The following is a 17,081-nucleotide window of genomic DNA, read 5'->3' on the forward strand; positions in this document are numbered from 1 at the left end:
TTTTGCCTATCCTAGCTGGGCCTTCATCAAATCCAAAGAATGACCCAGCATGACCTCCTCTGCTACAGACAAGGGAGAGACTAACAACCAAGAATACATTTAAGGCAGAAACTTAAGGATAAAAAACAAAATGAGCAACATGGTATATGCAACACAATGCAGTGAGCCATGTGCAGATCTGTTCATTGGGGAAACAAAACAGCCACTTCAACAGCACATGGCACAACATAGGAGATCTAAGCCATCAGGACCAGAGTCAGTGGCTCACCTGCATTTGAAAGATAAGGGTCACTCTTTTGAGGGCAGCAAGGTCTACCTTTTGGATAGAGAGGACCATTGGTTTGAAAGAGGGGTCAAAGAGGCCATCTATGTTATGCTGAAAGGCTTGGAAAATGCCTTTTGTTGTAGTTGTGCAATGAGAGGCTAGACCAGGGCATGGGTGCAACTATACTTTATTGAAGCAATAAAGGACTGAACGTGCTAGCCAAGCCTGGAACTGGCTCGCAGCGATCAGCGGCTGGTCGAACCCAGCAGCCTGCTTTTATAGCCGGCTGCCGGGGGACACCAGCCAATGGGGAACAACAAACGCCCCCGCAGCGTGAGCGGACCTGAGAGGGAACTCTTGCCAGTTCCAGGGACATAACACCTTTCTTCTGAGGATTCGATCTTCCTGCTGGGAGAGCTCCGGTGCAAGGATACAGACAACTGCTTGAAAGCTGGATCTTTTTATTTTCAGGAAGGAGAGAGATAGCAAGAAGTCTGCCTTCCTGGGGCTAGCTAGCTTTTTATGATTAGTCCCTGATTTTTTATACCTTTTCTCCTTTTGTGTGTGTGTGTGCTTGTGTTTGTATTTCTTAATGTTTTAAATCCTGTCAGGGGTTGTCTTCATTTCCGCCAGAGGGTAAACTCTGCAGGGTGCAGAAGGCAAACTTTGCGGGATAGTTTGATTGGATTATCGGTTTCATCCTAATCTTTTTTTTGCTTAAAGGTTTCTTATATTTGTTTTGTGGCAATCTCCTGTCTGTCTCCTTTGCAATAGATTTTGTGTCTTTTGTCTGTTTGTTTTGCTGATTTGGCATGTCTTGTGTTTGTAAGGGTTTTCTTTTCTTGTTTCCTTAGTTTTCTTAATTATTTGGGCTTTTGTCTAAGGGGCTCTTTAAAACCTTTTATTTGATTTCTTTTCCTATGCAAGTTTGTTTTGTGGCTGGCTTGATATTCCCTGTGGGCTTTTCCTGCTTGGGTGACACCACTGTGCTCGTGAAGTTCCCTTTCCACAGTTAGAACTGAGCAACCCATCCTCAACAGAGGGGGAGGGATAAGACAATGTCTATCCCCCAATTTGCAGTCCATTTGGCTGTTCCAAGAAAATCCCACACTTCTGACTCAGGTCACCCTGATCTCACAAGTAAACCCCCAAGTACCCACCATGGCACCCACAGAGCATTAAAAACAGTTGACTTCAAAGAAAACACAACCTTTCCATTCTCCCTCCCAACAACTAATCTCAACTGTCGTTAGCTGTCCTTCCATCTCCGTACGCATACATCCAATACAATTCATGAAACGTCCAAGGTGAAACATTTTGTTTTTTTCTCAAAAATCAGTCCAGTTGCCTTTCCAAAATAAAAGCCACTTTTGATGCAACTATGACCTGGATGATTGAAAATCTTCATGGACATATGAAGAAGGAAGGGATGGTAGAATCGTATAAAATTGTCCATGATGTGGAGATACGGCCTTTCTCCTCTCTCACTAATCCTAATAATGAAACTTGGGACTTGCTGTTGAAAACTAACCCAAAAAATATGACAAGGCAAAGTCCACCTGCAGGCAGGATTTCCTTGCAAGGTCCCCCTCTGTTTTTTCTCACTATAGGCCTATACCCAAAAACTTCCAACAGTTCCTGGCCTTAATGTTTGCAGTTAAAGAAGTCAACAAGAATCTGTTTCTCCTCCCCAATATCACCCTTGGCTTCCACATCCAAAACAATTACCAAAAGGAGTGGTGGATTTCTTGGATCAGCCTCTCCCTGCTCTCCACACCAGGCCGAATGGTTCCAGGTTATAAATGTTACATGAAGGACCCTCTTCTCTCTGCCATTGGATGTGAAGACCCCAAATCCTCAAGGCTGATGGCTTCCATCTTCAGCACCTTCAAGATCCCACAGGTAAGCACTGGATACAATATGGAACACACAAAGGACAGAAACACACACAGAAGCTAAGGATGAAAGCAAAGGTGTTACGAGCAGACACACATCAGAATTCTTTGATTTTGACCATTCATCCTACAATTGAGTTGATTTCTGTATTTTTTATGTGAAGATACATTTTTTTTTATATATATAAATTTTTATTATTTTTTTAACATAAAAAACACAACAACAAAACATAAAAGTATCAGCTCCCCCATATTTTTGTACACACCGTAAGTCGGTTGGTCCATCGGTTTTGTGCATTCACCTCATAGTCACAATTACAGTTACTTTATATAATACTCTTATCAATACAAATTTATAAATCCTAGTATCTCTATTAAAGAAAAAAAAAAAAAAATTTGACTAAACTTTTATTCGGTCATGCCTTTATGAGATAACTATATTTTAAATATTTTATTCTAAAACAAATCTTATAATCATACCAATTCTATCCCAAATATGAAAAAGAAAGAAACAAAGAAAACTATTATATAAATATAGTATCAAAAACCAATAAAAGGAAAGGGAAAATAAAGTCATTATTATTCCTTATTATCTAACTTTTATATTTTAATATTTCATCATTCAACCATTGATAGAAAAGATCCCAAACTAAATAAAATTGTTTATCTTCTTGCTCTCTAATTTCAAAAGTCAATCTACTCATCTCAGCACATTCCAAAATTTTCTTTACAACTTCTTCTTGCAATGGAATTTTCTCATTTTTCCAATTTTTGCAAATACAATCCTAGCAGCAGTCAATACATTTACAATCAAATATTTCAACTCTTTACTATAAGTATCTGGTAGTATTCCCAATAGAAAAAACTCCGGTTTCAAGTCTATATGCTTCTTTGTCATTTTTTCCAGCCACATGTGGATTTTAGTCCAATATTTTCTAGCATCCTCACAAGTCCACCACATGTGATAGTATGAACCAGGTTTCTGATGACATTTCCAGCATTTTTCGGATTTGTTCTTAAACATTCTTGCTATCCTTGTCGGGGAAAATGCCACCTGTAAAACATCTTATACAAGTTTTCTTTATAGGCTGTAGACATTGTCATTTTATAATTTTGCGACCATAATTTCTGCCATTTCTCTAAATCAATCCCATATCCAAAATTCCTCCCCCACGCAATCATAGTTTCTTTAACTTGTTCTTCCTCAAGCTTAATTTGCAATAAATAACCATACAATTTTTAATCACCTTTTCATCAGTACCCATCAAAATCTTATCCAAGTCAGTTTGCTTATCATAAAATCCCTCTGCTTTGGAATCCTCATAGTACTTTGAATATATTTGCAAATATGAAAACCAATTCATCCGTATACCTTGTTCTTCCAATTTTTGCATCGATTTAAGTTCACCCTTTTCATCTAATAATTCCCTATAGTTAACTGTTTGTTCCTTTTTATAGATTATAGGATAAGAAAACGCTTCTATCGTCGATAACCAAACTGGAATTTTCAAATAACACTGTTTTTTTATCTTCTCCCAATTCAACCACAGAGACTCCCGTATATAATGCCTTCTAAAATACCCCTGTGTTTTAGTTCCCTTGTACCATAAAAAAGCATGCCAGCCCAACAACAAATCATGACCTTCTAATGTCAACAATCTGGTTTTCCTTAATGTTATCCATTCTTTAACCCACGTCAAGTTTGCAGCTTGGTAGTACAACTCCCAATTAGGCAGTCCAAACCCTCCTCTAAATCTAGCATCCTGTAAAAGCTTTTTTTATATAACCACAAAGCAATATTGATATAATTCTGAAAGAGGAATTACTTCCTGACATTCCTAGAAGTTTATCATCTTTCTGCACCTTTCAATGGAGTTTATTCTCTGCGTGGATGTTTTGTTCCTTTGACTTATGATCTATCACAGCCAGGCAAAATAGGTAACCGTTGTCTCTTCCTTAGAAGGGAGGAAGATGAAACTTTTCACTCACAATGAGTAATTCTGACTGGTGGGGCAAGAAATCACACAATGGGGGCCCTTAAAGTCACCATTCAAGTGTACATTGTGTCAGGGTTCTAACCAATTCCTTCATAAAATTAGCAGTCTCAAGCCATTTAGAAAGAAAAATCCAGTGGTTTATTAGGAGTGCCATGTTGGCTCTACCTATGGGAAGCCAGGTCTCACTTCACTCAATTTGCACCTTGGCTCTGACCCTCTTTCCCCTCCCCCCAAAGTGTGTTACCAGTCACATTATCCAATCAATTTTGCGGGTCATATAAGTCATTCCCTCTAGCCATTGTGGGTCTCCTTGGAGATGGCCTTGACTTTGGCTGGCAAGGCTGTGTCCTGTTTTGACTGAGGTGTGAATTCCTTGGTGCAGCTGCGAGGCCCATCCCCCGGCCTATGGAAACTCGGGAGCAGGTCAGGAAAGCTTTTCATGTCAACACTTTGTCTCTAAAAGGGGATTTTCATTTTCTCCAGCTTGGTGTTGACTTTGAGTTTTCTGAGGGAGAGAGAAGAGTTTATCCTTCCTTCTTCCGGATAAATCCCAAGGAATCTTCTCAGTATGTGGGTTTAGTCCAGCTGCTCCTGTATTTCCAGTGGAACTGGGTTGGGCTGGTGGCCCCTGAAAATGATGATGGAGAACTTTTCACCTCATCTCTGGTGCCAATGCTCAAGGAGAAGGAGATCTGCCTGGCCTTCACTCAAATGATAACACTTGATCTTACTACTGCTTCAGATTCAAAAGTAAACCATATTTTCAACACTTGGTCTAAAGGGGAAGTGATTACTCTCTTTGGAGACTCTAATACTATTGCAAATGTACACACAATTGTGTATGCTTATGGCCTAGTTAGAAAAGCATCATTTCTGAAAGTTTGGATCCTTACATCCAATTGGAAACTTAATGTGCTGAAAACTCAACATCTATTGAAGGTTATAAAGCCCTTCCATGGGGCTTTGAATTTTAGGCACCGCACTGGGGATGTCTCAGAATTTAGCCATTTTCTCCTGTCTTTAGACCCTTTGAACCCACAAGAAGATGTCTTTCTCCCATTATGGTGGGAATTGGTCTTTGACTGCAACATCCACAAGCCTGGAAAGACCCCTCCAAAGGGGAAAAAAACATGTACAGGAAAAGAGAATTTACAGAATCTGCCATCCTACCTGTTTGAAACAAGCATGACTGGAGAAAGCTACAATATCTACAATGCCATTTATGCTCTGGCACACGCATTACATGCAATGCATGGATCCAGAGGGCGACCAGCCATGCTGAGACTTGGAGAGAGGATCTCAAATGTCCAGTCCTGGCAGGTAATCTCTGGGTGTCATATCTGCCACCTCACTTCTTCTTTTCTCCTACTTCAGTGCCAGCCTGCCACAGATGCTGGAGTGGAGGGAATCTTTTTGGGAAGGGGAATGGGAGGACAGGCCTGGGAAACTGGGGAAGTTTACGAGGGAATTGACACGGGATCCTTAAACTTGGCTTTGCCTTACTGTACTTCCTTTGACTTTGGCAAAACTATACCTTGCCCTCAAAAATGAAGTCCATGGACTGTTTCTACCTTCTGAGTTGGTGTGGTGGTTATCCAACAATAGGTGCAGATGGCTGAGGAGAGTGAGGGCTCAGATGAGGGGCCAGGACCATTAGGGTATGGACTGCTGCCTTCAGAGATTGTGGGGGATGGCAGCAGCAATGAGGAGGTTCCCGTGGATCCTGTGCCAAGTTCCCACGTGAACGCAGGGTTGCTCGCAGGAAAGAGTAACTACAACAGCACGGGCCACTCGGGAGTAAGACTGCACGGTAATGGTCCCTCCTTCAAGAAGATAAAAGGCAGCTGTGCAGGGAACATTCTTTGTAGGAAGCAAAGACATTTTGAAACTCAGCCTCGTGGACATTACAGTTGGTATGTTAAGAGTGTTGTGCTGAAAACTATTTCTTATCTGTTGTTTTTTGGCAGCCTTGCAAAAATTTGACAAGGATCTTTCTTGTCAGAGCTGATTAGTTGGAAGCAGCCTTTTATCTGTGAAGAAATAGAATTCTTAGCTGAACCAGTAAAAGGTTGTGCTGCTGCCTTTGTCTTGTGTTTGCTCTCTTGGAACTAGGTTGGGTCAGGACAGTTCAAGTTAAGACAGATCTTATTCAGGCTACAGATCTTTAGAGAGGAAGCTCCCCACGTCAATTTCTTGAGTGAAATATCTTTATGGCATGATATCCCTGCATCAAATCTGCATTAAACCAGTGTCAGTGTTCCAGAGATCGCCCTAATTAAATCATGAGCCTTGAGCCAAGCTTCAAAAGGATCCAAAAGATTTATTAGGAGCAACATGTTGGCATTGGCCCATATGAAGCCCATTCTGCCAGGGATGGGATTCAAATTTTTTAACGATTGGTTCTGTGGGCATGGCTTGGGTGCTATATATATACATATATATATATCACCAGCCTGTGCCAATATGATATATCTATCTATCTATCTATCTTTGGTTATTCATATTTTTCTCCTGAATAACCAAAGATCCACATACAAATACCCATAAAAACCTCAGGAAACACACACACACACACACACGCACACACACACACACATATGTATATATATATGGATCTTTGGTTGTTTGGGTTTTCTCCCGTGTAAGATTCGAAGTATCTAGGCAACATTTTGATGAAGTCTCATTCATCACCTTCAAGCTTCTGTCTTCAGCTCTGTGCTTCTCTGAGTGATGTGAGATTGCAGCTGCTTCTTCCTTTTAACTGCTAGTGGGGGTGTGACTTGATTGGTAGGGGTTTTGGCTGTGTTCTGATTGGCTGGAGGCATGTTCTGTTCAGGTGGGGGCTTGGTTGTGCTCAGGTTAGTCTTAGTTGCTGGGGGATTTGAGTTGGTGAGCTGTGATCGTACTGTTTGGCTTCGAGTTTGTGGTCATGCTGCATCTTCATAGTGGGTGTCGGTTTGCTTCATGTATGGCTCAGAGGGGTTTGAAGTGGGTAGTGATGCAGTTGCAGTGCGGCTTCTGGTCCGTGGTCGTGTCTCATCTTCTGAGTGGGTGTGAGTCTGTTTTCTACATGGAAGTGTGGTGGTGGCATCTTGTGTGGCTCTCATGGGTGTGGGTCTGGTGTCATTCTTCATGTTAGGTACTCATCTGTTCATGAGGGCGGGTTTCCAAATGGCTGGAAGGCAGGAGGTGTTATCTCGTTTGTTCATGCTGTGTGGGCGTTTTTCTATCTCTATGACTTCTCTGATTATTCTGCTGTTGTAGTGTTCGGTTGTGGCGATGGTTCTGGTATTTTTAAAGTCAATCTCATGTCCTGTGGTTTTGAGGTGTTGGACCAGGGAAGAGGCCATTTCTTCTTTTTTGATTGAGTTCTTGTGTTCTTCAATGCGTGCACTTATTCTTCTGTTAGTTTGTCCAATGTATGTGGTGGGGCAGGCAGTGCAGGGGATTTCGTATACTCCTTGGTTTTCTAATTCGATTTTGTCTTTGGGGTTTCTTAGGATGGTGGATATTTTTCTGTTTGTGCAGAATGCTGTTTTAATGTTGTGTTTTTGGAGGATCTTGCTGATTTTGTCTGTAGTGCCTTTTATATATGGGAGGAGGGCTTTGCCATTTTCTTTCTTTTTTTTAAGTTTTTATTGTTTTTTGACATACAAACAAACAGACAAAACATAAAAATATCAGCTCCCCCATATTTATATACAAACAGTGAGTCGGCTGGTTCATCAGTTTTGTGCACTCATCTCATAGTCACAATTACAATTACCTTATATAATAACTCTTATTGTCAATACAAACTTATAAATCATAATATCACTATTAAAAAAAAGAAGTTTGACTAAACTTTTATTCGATCATGCCTTTGTGAGATAACTATATTTTAAGTAATTTATTCTAAAACAAATCATATAATCATGCCAATTCTATCCTAAATAAGAGAAAAAAAAGAAAAAGAAAACTATTATATAAATATAATATCCAGTACCAAAAAAGAGAAAAGAAAAATGAAATCAATATTATTCCTTATTGTCTAACATTTCTATTTTTGTATTTCATCATTCAACCATTGATAGAAAAGATCCCAAACTATATAAAATTGTTTATCTTCTTGCTCTCTGATTTCAAAAGTCAATCTACTCATCTCAGCACATTCCAATATTTTCTTTATAACTTCTTCCTGCAATGGAATTTTCTCATTTTTCCAATTTTTTGCAAATACAATCCTAGCCGTAGTCAATACATTTACAATCAAATATATCAGCTATATACATCTGGTAAGATTCCCAATAAAAAAAGCTCCGGTTTCAAGTCTATGTGCTTCTTTGTCACTTTTTCCAACCACATGTGGATTTTAGTCCAATATTTTCCAGCATCCTCACAAGTCCACCACATATGGTAGTATGAACCAGGTTTCTGATGACATTTCCAGCATTTTTCGGATTTGTTCTTGAACATTCTTGCTATCCTTGTCGGGGGAAAATGCCACCTGTAAAACATCTTATACAAATTTTCTTTAAAGGCTGTAGACATTGTCATTTTATAATTTTGCAACCATAATTTCTGCCATTTCTCTAAGTCAATCCCATATCCAAAATTCCTCCCCCAAGCAATCATAGTTTCTTTAACTTATTCTTCTTCCAGCTTAATTTCCAATAAATAACCATATAATTTTTTAATCACCTTTTCATCAGTACCCATCAAAATCTTATCTAAATCAGTTTGTTTATCATAAAATCCCTCTGCTTTGGAATCCTCATAATACTTTGAATGTATTTGCAGATATGAAAACCAATTCATCTGTATACCTTGTTCCTCTAATTTTTGCATCGATTTAAGTTCACCCTTTTCATCTAGTAATTCCCCATAGCTAACTGTTTGTTCCTTTTTATAGATTATAGGGTAAGAAAACGCTTCTATCGTCGATAACCAAACTGGAATTTTCAAATAACATTGTTTTTTTGTCTTCTCCCAATTTAACCACAGAGACTCCCGTATATAATGTCTTCTAAAATACCCCTGTGTTTTGGTTCCCTTATACCATAAAAATGCATGCCAACCCAACAACAAATCATGACCTTCTAATGTCAACAATCTAGTTTTCCTTAATGTTATCCATTCTTTAACCCACATCAAATTTGCAGCTTGGTAGTACAACACCCAATTAGGCAGGCCAAACCCTCCTCTAGATCTAGCATCCTGTAAAAGCTTTAACTTTATCCTTGCTTTCTTGCCTTGCCATATATACTTCAAAACAATTTTATTTAAATCCTCAAAATATTCTTTTCCAAGCCTAATTGGTATTGTTTGAAACAAAAATAAAATTCTGGGTAGAATGTTCATCTTAATTGTTGAAATCCTTCCTATTAATGACAATTGTAGGTTTTCCCATTTTTTCAAATCTTGGGCTATCTGTTGTTTAAGTTTAATATAATTGTTCTCCTTTAATGTACTACATCTTGGCGTCAAATATATCCCCAAATACTTAACCTTATTTGTAACTTGAATTTTTAACAATTCTGCCAGTTCTTCTCTTTGTCTCAGCAACATATTCTTTGATAAAATCTTTGTTTTATCTTTGTTTATTTTCAGACCGGCCACCTCCCCATATGCCTCTATCTTTTCCAACAGCTTCAAGGCTGTTTCTATAGGGTCTTCCAGGATAAAGACTAGGTCATCTGCAAAAGCTTGTAGTTTAAATTCTTCCTTTTTAATTTTCATTCCTTTTGTCTTTGGGGTTTCTTAGGATGGTGGATATTTTTCTGTTTGTGCAGAATGCTGTTTTAATGTTGTGTTTTTGGAGGATCTTGCTGATTTTGTCTGTAGTGCCTTTTATATATGGGAGGAGGGCTTTGCCGTTTTCTTGTTCTCTGTCTTGGATTTTGGTTGGGGTTTCTTTTTGGATTAGGTGGGTAATCTTCTTTCTTTGGAATCCATTGGCTGTTAGTACATTGGTGAGAGTGTAGTTCAGTTTTTTTGGTTTTGTTCATCGGCTAAGCATTTTGTTCTGGAGATGAGTGTCTCGGCTACAGAATTGATCTGTGCTGGGTGGTGGTGTGAGAGTGCATGTAGATAGCGGTTTGTATGTGTTTTCTTCCGGTAGATGGTGTGTCCTAGGGAGCCATTGGATCTTTTGTATACCAAGACATTTAGGAAGGGAAGTTGATTGTTGGCTTCTGTTTCCATGGTGAATTGTATTTTGGGGTGTAGGCTGTTGAGGTGTGTGAGGAAGTTGTTCAGTTTTTCTTTCCCATGTGGCCAGATTATGAAGGTGTCATCTACGTATCTGAACCAGAGTTTGGGTTTGTGGTCGTATTTTTCCAGAGCTTGTGTTTCAAAGTGTTCCATGTAGAGATTTACGATGACAGGTGAGAGGGGTGATCCCATGGGTGCTCCTTCTATTTGTTTGTATTTTTGTCCATTGTAGGTGAAGTATGTATTGGATAGGCAGTGGTTGGTCAGATCTAGGATGTGCTTGGGGGGTTGTATTTATTTTGGATGGCTGTCAAGGCTTCTTTTATTGGCACTTGGGTGAAGAGGGATATGACATTGAAGCTTACTAGTAGGTCACTGGGTTGTAAGTTTTGTTTCTTTATGATCTCAATGAACTGGAATGAGTTTCTTACGTGTGAGTTGATGGATTCTGCATAGGGTTGTAGTTGTTTGGCGAGAAATTTGGCCAGGTTTTGTAGAGGTGAGCCTATGGAGCTGACTATTGGTCTGAGTGGGGTTCCTTCTTTGTGTATCTTGGGGAGACCATAAAGCTTAGGGCATCTGGATGATTTCTCTCTGGGTATGATTCTTTGCTGGATTTCTTCACTGATGGGGGAGGCTTTTATTTTGGATTTGGTAGTTTTTTCTAGGTAGGTGGTGGGGTCTGTCTTTAGGGGTTTGTATGTGGGGTCTTGGAGTAGGTTGGTTAACTTGGTTTGGTAGTCAGATGTGTTCATAACCACTGTCGCATTGCCCTTGTCTGCTGGTAGGATTATTATGCTGGTGTCTTCTTTCAGGTTAAGTAGTGCAGTTTGTTCTTCTTTGGATAAGTTGCTTTTGGGTGGTTTGCTAGTGCAGAGGATGTTGGTGATTTCGAGTCTGATTCTGTTAGCATCATCAGGGTTGGTTTTGGTCAGGCTGGTTTCAACTCCGCATATGATGGTTTCTGTGGGGATGTGTTTGGGAGTGACAGCAAAGTTGAATCCTTTTGAAAAGAACTTGGTTTCAGCTTCAGTGAGGATCTTGTCTTAGATGTTGTGCACTGTTTGTTTCATGTGTGGCTGTGGGGGGGAGGAGTTGGTTTCTGGCGTTGTTGTAGTTTTATGAGTTTGTTGGTGTGTGTGTCTGTCTTGAGGGAAGAACAGCAGAATAATCAGAGAAGCCATAGAGATAGAAAAACGCCCACACAGCATGAACAAACGAGATGACACCTCCCGCCTTCCAGCCATTTGGAAACCCGCCCTCATGAACAGACGAGCACCTAACATGAAGAATGACACCAGACCCACACCCATGAGAGCCACACAGGATGCCACCACCACACTTCCATGTAGAAAACAGACTCACACCCACTCAGAAGATGAGACACGACCATGGACCAGAAGCTGCACTGCAGCTGTATCACTACCCACTTCAAATCCCTCTGAGCCATACATGAAGCAAACCGACACCCACTATGAAGATGCAGCACAACCACGAACTCGAAGCCAAACAGCAAGATCACAGCTCACCAACTCAAATCCCCCAGCAACTAAGACTAACCTGAGCACAACCAAGCCCCCACCTGAACAGAACACACCTCCAGCCAATCAGAACACGACCAACCCCCCAACCAATCAGAACACAGCCAAAACCCCTACCAATGAGAACACACCCCCACCCAATCAGAACACAGCCAAGCCCCCACCCAATCAAGTCCCACCCCCACTAGCAGTTAAAAGGAAGAAGCAGCTGCAATCTCACATCACTCTGAGAAGCCAGAGCCGAAGACAGAAGCCTGAAGATGATGAATGAGACTTCATCGAAACGTTGCCTAGATACTTCGAATCTTACGCGGGAGAAAACCTGAACAACCAAAGATCCACATACATATACCCGCGAGAACCTCAGAAAACATATATACTACAACAACGCCAGAAACCAACTCCTCCCCCCCCACAGCCACACATGAAACAAACAGTGCACAACATCTCAGACAAGATCCTCACTGAAGCTGAAACCAAGGTCCTTTCAAAAGGATTCAACTTTGCTGTCGCTCCCAAACACATCCCCACAGAAACCATCATATGCGGAGTTGAAACCAGCCTGACCAAAACCAACCCTGATGATGCTAACAAAATCAGACTTGAAATCACCAACATCCTCTGCACTAGCAAACCACCCAAAAGCAACTTATCCAAAGAAGAACAAACTGCACTACTTAACCTGAAAGAAGACACCAGCATAATAATTCTACCAGCAGACAAGGGCAATGCAACAGTGGTTATGAACACATCTGACTACCAAACCAAGTTAACCAACCTACTCCAAGACCCCGCATACAAACCCCTAAAGACAGACCCCACCACCTACCTAGAAAAAACTACCAAATCCAAAATAAAAGCCTCCCCCCATCAGTGAAGAAATCCAGCAACGAATCATACCCAGAGAAAAATCATCCAGATGCCCCAAGCTTTATGGTCTCCCCAAAATACACAAAGAAGGAACCCCACTCAGACCAATAGTCAGCTCCATAGGCTCACCTCTACAAAACCTAGCCAAATTTCTCGCCAAACAACTACAACCTTATGCAGAATCCATCAACTCACATGTAAGAAACTCATTCCAATTCATCGAGATCATAAAGAAACAAAACTTACAACCTAGCGACCTACTAGTAAGCTTCGATGTCATATCCCTCTTCACCCAAATGCCAATAAAAGAAGCCTTGACAGCCATCCAAAACAACTACAACCCCCCCAAGCACATCCTAGATCTAACCAACCACTGCCTATCCAATACATACTTCACCTACAATGGACAAAAATACAAACAAATAGAAGGAGCACCCATGGGATCACCCCTCTCACCTGTCATCGCAAACCTCTACATGGAACACTTTGAAACACAAGCTCTAAAAAAATACGACCACAAACCCAAACTCTGGCTCAGATACGTAGATGACACCTTCATAATCTGGCCACACGGGAAAGAAAAACTGAACAACTTCCTCACACACCTCAACAGCCTACACCCCAAAATACAATTCACCATGGAAACAGAAGCCAACAACCAACTTCCCTTCCTAGATGTCTTGGTATACAAAAGATCCAATGGCTCCCTAGGACACACCATCTACCAGAAGAAAACACATACTAACCGCTATCTACATACACTCTCACACCACCACCCAGCACAGATCAATTCCGTAGCCAAGACACTCATCTCCAGAACAAAATGCTTAGCTGATGAACAACACCAAAAAACCGAACTACACACTCTCACCAACGTACTTGCAGCCAATGGATTCCAAAGAAAGAAGATTACGCACCTAATCCAAAAAGAAACCCCAACCAAAATCCAAGACAGAGAACAAGAAAACGGCAAAGCCCTCCTCCCATATATAAAAGGCACTACAGACAAAATTAGCAAGATCCTCCAAAAACACAACATCAAAACAGCATTCTGCACAAATAGAAAAATATCCACCATCCTAAGAAACCCCAAAGACAAAATCGAATTAGAAAACCAAGGAGTATATGAAATCCCCTGCACTGCCTGCCCTACCACATACATTGGACAAACTAACAGAAGAATAAGTGCACGCATTGAAGAACATAAGAACTCAATCAAAAAAGAAGAAACGACCTCTTCCCTGGTCCAACACCTCAAAGCCACAGGACATGAAATTGATTTTAAAAATACCAGAACTATCGCCAAAACCGAACACTTCAACAGCAGAATAATCAGAGAAGCCATAGAGATAGAAAAACGCCCACACAGCATGAACAAACGAGATGACACCTCCCACCTTCCAGCCATTTGGAAACCCACCCTCATGAACAGACGAGTACCTAACATGAAGAAGGACACCAGACCCACACCCATGAGAGCCACACAAGATGCCACCACCACACTTCCATGTAGAAAACAGACTCCCACCCACTCAGAAGATGAGACACAACCATGGACCAGAAGCTGCACGGCAGCTGCATCACTACCCACTTCAAACCCCTCCGAGCCATACATGAAGCAAACCGACACCCACTATGAAGATGCAGAAGGACCACGAACTCGAAGCCAAACAGCAAGATCACAACTCACCAGCTCAAATCCCCCAGCAACTAAGACTAACCTGAGCACAACCAAGCCCCCACCTGAACAGAACACGCCTCCAACCAATCAGAACACGGCTAACCCCCAACCAATCAGAACACAGCCAAACCCCTACCAATGAGAACACACCCCCACCCAATCAGAACACAGCCAAGCCCCCACCCAATCAAGTCCCACCCCACTGGCAGTTAAAAGGAGGAAGCAGCTGCAATCTCACATTACTCTGAGAAGCACAGAGCCGGAGACAGAAGCCTGAAGATGATGAATGAGACTTCATCGAAACGTTGCCTAGATACTTCGAATCTTACGCGGGAGAAAACCCGAACAACCAAAGATCCATATATATATATATATGAATGAATATATATATATATATATGAATGAATGATTTTACTCATTTAAATCCTTTCTGGTGTTCTATTATTTTGTTAGAAAGTTTCAGTTAGAATGTATCTTTTAGGAATCTTGTTAAGGTTTCACTATAAGTTCCTTCTAGTTCCAGACACTCTCCGCCATTTTTCCAGATCCTGCCCTTTTATTCTTTCCTTTTCTCTCCTTTCCTGCTTTTAAAGGTTTTTGTTTATCCAAAAGTCTTTATTATTCCTTTGACATTTTATTTTCAGCTTAAATGCCTATTGATTTCAAAGTGGATTTTTGTCAATTTCTTCCTTAAGTCTTTTAGCTGTCAGTATAAGGAAGGGAAGAAAAAAACAAGCCAAATCCTTTCCTTCCCCTCTCTCCTTCGCTGCCTCAAAGTCTTCTTTGGGAACAATGTTATTTTTTATAGTTCAGATTCCAGGCTTTTTCAGTTTAACTCGGTCAACCAAAACTTTCTCTTCTTATCTCCCTCCTGCACATTCTTATCCGGTTGAGTTCTTCTTTGAGGTGGCCATTTCTTTTTTTTTTTTTTTGAACAAATTTTATTGATTTTCCAAAACAATACACAGACAAACAAAACATAAAATATAATGACATAAGAGTTTTTTTTCTTAAAAAGCCAATACAACATCTTATTTAAAGACAGAATTATTCCAAGTTATCACATTTCCAAACAAGCGCAATTTGATATATATATTTACCTTATCTGTTCATCTTCATATCTTATCCCAAACTTCTCTTTATTACTTCCTTTCCTTCTATTTATTCAAATTATATCTCTTTAACTTTAGATTGTGTACATTTTTTATATCCATCTGTCTTATACATTTTCATTATTCAATTCCAATAAAAAAACAAACAAGACATAAAACATAAAAACATAAACATCTTTTCTGAAAGTTGCTTGATCCCGGGTTAAAACTCATCGTACAGACACCTCTTCAAAAATCATGTTCCTTTTATATATCATTCCATATCTTATTACCATTTTCCATTTTCTATAGAGCTTCTTCCTTTTTTACTCTCTTAATTTTATTCTACTTATCTCAGTTCAAGTCATAATACTTAACATTCTTTGTCTGTTCTCAACTATCCATTCATTTTTTTCTCTTTAAACAAAACCTCTCCTGTACACTAATTAGAGTATGACGCCTTTAACTCTTTCCCCTAACCTAATAATACTTAATATCACACATAACTTGTGTTGGGATTCTGTTTAGCACATCCTAAAGTCACACAATATATTATATAAAGAGAAAAAGAAAAAAGAAAGAACGACAATAACAAACCAATTTATAGATATATAATATAGGTAGTACCCCTGTCAAAACCATTTTAATCGTACCTATTGATACTTATTTATATATTTATATTTTAAACATTTTATTCTATAAATGCCTGTAATAACACAATCTTATGTACCTTACAGAATCCCTTTTTCAATTAAATTTACCCATTGTCTCTAAATAAGTTTTGTTTCTTCAAATCTTGCTTCTCATCATTGAGACTTCTCACCCCTTCCTTTCTCCCTTGCTTATTCTTTTCCTTAACCAATTTACCCCTTTGTCTTTCCACCTCCCTTTTCTTTTTGTGCTTTCCCCCTTCCTGTTGTTTTCTAATCTTATATCCACCCTTCAACTCATTTTTATCTTTTTTTGGTTGTTTTTTGGGGTTTTAAAATCCCTTTTTCCTTTTCCTCTTCCTCCTTCTTCTCCCCCAATAGAGTCACATGTTCATCAAAAATGGTTCCTTCTTTGTCCCAATTATCCTGCTGCGCAATCAATTCTCCATAGGAATGCACCACCTTTTCTAGAGATTGAAAAAGAATGTCCAAGGTATCTTTCCAGTCTTGTTCTTCCTTTTTATATTTTAGATATTCAGTTTTAAATTCATCCAAAAATGGTGCCATTATAAAGAGGAAAAAAATTTTCCCAAAACAACCACCCAAGTGTTTTTAAACAAAGAAAAAAAAAGTTTCCCAAAAGATGCAAAGTCACCAAACAATCCAGATAGACTATTTCATTTAGGACTTTTTCCCTTCTTCCATTTCTTTTTCTGGGGTTGCTATTAAATCACAAAATTCCAATTATAATATGTCTTTTGAAGTCTTATTAATGTTCAAATGGCTCTTTAAAATTCTAGGCAGTCTGCTCCTTATTTTCAACTTCTACTTCAATTTTCTTCCTCTCCCTTCCCATTCACAGCAGAAGAAAAAAATTTCTTTAAATATTTAGAAATCCA

The 17,081-nt window shown here is 39.7% G+C and overlaps 1 pseudogene; it reads left to right on the forward strand.

The window, feature by feature from the left end:
• LOC148128344 (vomeronasal type-2 receptor 26-like) overlaps positions 1-17,081 on the forward strand; it is a 34,772-nt pseudogene that overhangs the window by 12,121 nt on the left and 5,570 nt on the right.

Source organism: Pseudonaja textilis, chromosome 1 (assembly GCF_049901715.1).
Source record: "Pseudonaja textilis isolate UNSWEBS1 chromosome 1, rPseTex1.2, whole genome shotgun sequence".
In the NCBI taxonomy this organism is placed as follows: domain Eukaryota; kingdom Metazoa; phylum Chordata; class Lepidosauria; order Squamata; family Elapidae; genus Pseudonaja; species Pseudonaja textilis.